At 34.7% G+C, this 4,974-nt stretch overlaps 1 non-coding gene across 1 annotated transcript; it reads left to right on the top strand.

Moving 5' to 3' along the window:
- Positions 1-4,343: 4,343 nt before the first annotated feature.
- LOC138819654 (U6 spliceosomal RNA) lies at positions 4,344-4,454 on the top strand. The gene has a single exon (XR_011369561.1). It is a non-coding gene; the product is annotated as a U6 spliceosomal RNA (small nuclear RNA).
- Positions 4,455-4,974: the final 520 nt, after the last annotated feature.

A 4,974-nucleotide genomic window follows, 5' to 3' on the forward strand; every position in this document is an offset into this window, starting at 1 on the left:
TTCCTCTTTTTAAATTCACATGCACCTATAAAAAATGGTTTTGCTATCCCAGTAACCTTCTCAGAGTACCTCCTGATGACGACTTACAAAAAGTTGTATTATATTACAACAAGGGAAACAATGCTACAAATAAAGAAAGCCAATAATTAAATATTAATGATTAATAAAATAAAAAACAAAACAATTACCAGTGTTTTCAGTATTTGATGGTGTACTACATATTAGGTTTTACTATTTTCTCATATTCCTGTATATTTAAAACTGGCTAAGATTATGATGTTCAACAAGAGTTTTATAGGATATCCACTAAGTTATCCACTAAGATGACTATTTAGGACTCATGTCCTGATTTGTATATGACTTATATCATCATTTGTTCCTCGCTAAAATATAAAGCAAGGAAGCCTTAAAGTTTTAACATAAACTGTGTAGTTAACAAAGTCTTAACTCTTCACTTGACTTCTTTACACAAAGACTTTGCAACTTCTCATTAGTAAAGTTTCTGAAAATGAACATACTTAGTAGAATGTCTGCTACCATCAATCTTAAATACTTTATAGAAAAGTTTTATGACCTGCCAAACAGTCCTAATTATGGCATATATAAGCAAATTCCCAAAATTAAATATATTTAAAACATTAAAACTTTTAACAAAACTTACCACTTGCTGCAGTGTCCATTAAGACAGGTGCTTATATAGAATAATTGTATTTTTCCTCCTACACATCTCTTAAACAACAAATATCTGGACTTATTTTGTTTTTGTCATGTCAATCTTGCCTTTATTCTTAAATGTGTGCTTAGGTAAGAAGTACATGGTTCTAAAATTTCACGACCTACTTTTTGATGAATTGTCTAGTTTCAGAAAATCGTACTTTCTCTCAAATCTCACATATATCCAAAGGCATTAATTGTTCAGGACTTTATCACACTAGATAGATCAACTCGGGAAAAACTCAACAGAGACACTGCAGACCTTAACAATTGCATAGATCAACTAGATTTAACAGAAATCTACCGAATATTTCACCCAGCAGCATCAGCATACACGTTCTTCCCAACAGTACATGGAACATTTTCCAAAATAGAACACATTTTAGGTCACAAACCAAACTTGTAAAGAAACATTGAAATATTGAAGTTATACCTTGCATTCTCCCAGATGACAAGGCAAAAATTATAAGTCAACACCTAAAACCACCAAATAAATTCCTGTAACAAGTGGAGGCTGAACAACACACTGCTGAGCCACCAGTGGGTCATGGAAGAGGTTAGAAATGAAATTCAATTGTTCATGATATTCAACAAAAATGAACACACAAACTCCCAGCTCCTCTGGGAGAGAGCAAAGGCAGTACTCAGAGACAAGTTTATTGATTTGAGTTCCTACATCAGCTAACTGGAGAGATCTGAAACCAATAATTTAATGAGACATCAAGCATCCTTGAAAAAGAGCAGCAAGATAAAACCCAATCCAGGAGATTGAAATAAATAATCAAAATTAAATCAGAATTAAATGAATTAAAAACCAATAACAACATAGAAAGAATAAAAAAATAGTTGTTTCTTCAAAAAAATTAACAAAATTGAGAGACGTTTAGCAAATCTTATTAGAAAAACAAGAGAACACACCCAAATAAACTCAGAGAAGAGAATGGAAACATCACCACAGAAACAAACAAGATTCATAACATTATAAGGAAATACTTCTCAAAACTTTATGCTAATAAGTTCGAGAACTTTGCAGAAATAGGCCTTTTCCAAGCAAATATGGAAATGCCGAAACTGAAACAAGATGAGCAAGCCATCTTAACAGGCCCATATCAAGCCTTGAAATAAAAACAGCCATAAGAGACCTCCCATCTAAGAAAAGCCCAGGATCAGATGGATTTACAGCAGAATTCTACAAGGCCTTCAACGCAGAGCTCACACCAATACTCCTCCAAATCTTCAATGAAATAGAAAGAGAAAGTGCACTACCAAACTCATTCTTTGAAGCCATAATCACTCTCATCCCAAAGAGAACTATATACCAATTTCTTTGATGAATATTGATGCAAAACTTCTAAACAAAATTTTGGCAAATCGACTTCAGCCATTACTCCAATAAATTATACACCATGAACAAACAGGATTCAATTTCAGGGATGCAAAGCTGGTTCAATATTCACAAATCAATCAACATTATTAATCACATTAACAAGAACAAGGATAAGAACCATATGGTTATCTCAATAGATGCAGAAAAAGCATTTGACAAGATCAAACACCACTTTATGATGAAGGTTCTGGAAAAATTAGGAATCCATGAAACATTCCTCAATACAATAAAGAATGTATATGACAAACCTACAGCCACCATTATAATCAATGGTGAAAAAGTAAAGCCAATTCCTTTAAAATCAGGAATGAGACAAGGATGACCACTTTCTCAACTGCTCTTCAATCTAGTATTAGAATGCCTAGCTACAGCAATAATACAAGATGCTAACATAAAGGGGATCTAAATAGGGAAAGAAGAAGTAAACCTCTCTCTCTTTGCAGAGGACATGATTTGTATTTAATGAATCCCATGGACTCTGCTCCTAAATTACTCAAGATGTTCAAAACTTTGGCAAAGTAACAGGGTATAAAATTAACCTTCAAAAATCAATGGCTTTTCTGTATGCGGACAATGAGAAAAGCGTGGCTTGAATAGGAAAGTAACTCCATTCATAATAGCCTCACAAAAAATGAAATATCTAAGAATTAACTTTACCAAAGAAGTGAAGGACCTCTATGATGAAAACTTAAAAAACCAGAAAAAGGAAATCAAAACAGAACTTAGAAAGTGGCAAAATCACCCATGCTCCGTGATTGGAAAGATCAACATCATGAAAATGGCAATACTTCCCAAGGCTATCTACAAATTCAATGTGATGCCTATTAATATTCAAACTTCATTCTTCAAGGAAATAGAACAGGCAACCCAAAAATTCACATGGAACAATAAAAGACACGGAATAGAAAAAAAAAGATACTTAACAGAAAGAACAGTGCTGGAGTAATATCAATATCAAATTCCAAAATGTACTACAAAGCCATAGTAAAGAAAACAGCTTGGAACTAGCACAAGAACAAACCTCAGGACAAATGGAATGGAATTGAAAACCCAGAAATGTACCTACAGACCTGTAGCCATCTAATATTTGATAAGGAATCTAAAACATAGAATAGAAGAAAGACAGCCTCTTCAGTAAATGGTGCTGGCCCATTTGGTTACCTACTTGTAGAAAACTAAAGCTAGATCCTTATATATCACCCTGCACAAGAATCAATTCCAAATGGACCAAACAACTAGGAGTTAAAACAGACAGTCTGAAAAAAGTACAGGATAGAATAGGGGAAACTCTAAGTCTCCTTGTACATCCCAAAATTTTCTTAATAGAGACCCAGAAACACAACAAATCAAAAAAAGTTGGACTTATTGGATTGCATGAAATTGCAGAGCTTTTGCATGGCAAAGGACATAGCTAGCTAGCAAGATCAATAGAAAGCCCACGGATTCGGAGATCTTCATTAGCCATACAATGGACAAGGGTCTCGTGTCTAAAACATGCCCAGAACTCAAAAAAAATATGTTTTCGCAGCATTATTTACCGTAGCTAAGATATGGAACCAACCCAGATGCCCCTCAGTAGATGAATGGATCAAGAAAATGTGGTATATATACACAATGGAATTCTTTGGCTCCATCAGAACGAATGACATTGTCCCATGTGTTAGGAAATGACAAGACTTGGAAAAAAGTATGTTAAGTAAGCCAGGCCCAAAGAAACATAGGTCTCACGGTTTCCCTTATTTCCAATAACTAGTATATGTCTGAGTCAAGCAGGAAAGGTCAGATAAGCTGATGTTAGGGAAATATACCCAAAGATAAGTATTCAAATGATTTTTCTTTAATCCAATTGTTTCTAATATATTTATAAGATGATTTCTATGTTGCTTTGTATGTCCTTCCCCTACAGTTTAACGCCTGCTTTCACTGTATTTGATGTTGGTATAATTTTTGGAGGGGAAGGGAAAACATATCATTTAAATTGGGATACAGTTGGACCCATTGCAACAATGAGATATAGACGTCGTTATGTCGTAAAACAAAATTTACAACGTTGTTGGGGGGGAGGATCAGGTGTCAGAGCTAGTGGAAGTTTGGGAAGGTAGAGGAAGGGGAAACAAAGTGGAGGCAACAATGCTTGATAAGAAATGTATTCATTATCTTGCACATGTTATTGTAACTCCTCTGTACAGTATTTTCACAATGAAAAGAAAGAAAATGAATTTCACTTCATATATAAAAAATGTTCTGTGCTCAATTCAGCAGGAAATACACGAACATTGGAACAAAACAGAGAAGATTAGAATGGCCCCTGTGCAAGGATGACATGCAAATTCTTGAAGTGTTCCATATTTTTACAACAGGTGCTGGAGGGTATGTGGACAGAAGGGAACCCTACTGAATCCTTGGTGGGAGTGTAAACTTGTTCAACCACTTTGGAAAGCAGTATGGAGGTTCCTCAAAAGACTCCACATAAAGCCCACCCATGACCCAGCAATCCCACTTTTGGGCATTCACCCAAATGATCACAAACAAGACCACAATAAAACTACCAGCACAACTATGTTACTGCACCATTATTTACTATAGCTAAGGTATGGAACCAATTCCGATTCCCCTCAATTGATGAATGGATCAAGATAATGATAGATAGATAGATAGATAGATAGATACATGCATTCTATGCCTCCATCTGAAAGAATGACATCACTCAATTTATTAAGAAATGGAAAGACTTGGAAAAAAACTTACTAAGTGAAGTAAGACAAGTCCAAAGAAACATAGGACCCCTGGTTTCCCTTATTTTCAGTTATTCATATATGTCTGGGATAAATAAAAAAGGTCAAAAGCTATGTACCTATGACTAGATAAGATGA

The sequence above is a fragment of the Dipodomys merriami genome, unplaced genomic scaffold (genome assembly GCF_024711535.1).
Source record: "Dipodomys merriami isolate MVZ:Mamm:240054 unplaced genomic scaffold, mDipMer1.0.p SCAF_808, whole genome shotgun sequence".
NCBI classification, from domain to species: Eukaryota; Metazoa; Chordata; class Mammalia; order Rodentia; family Heteromyidae; genus Dipodomys; species Dipodomys merriami.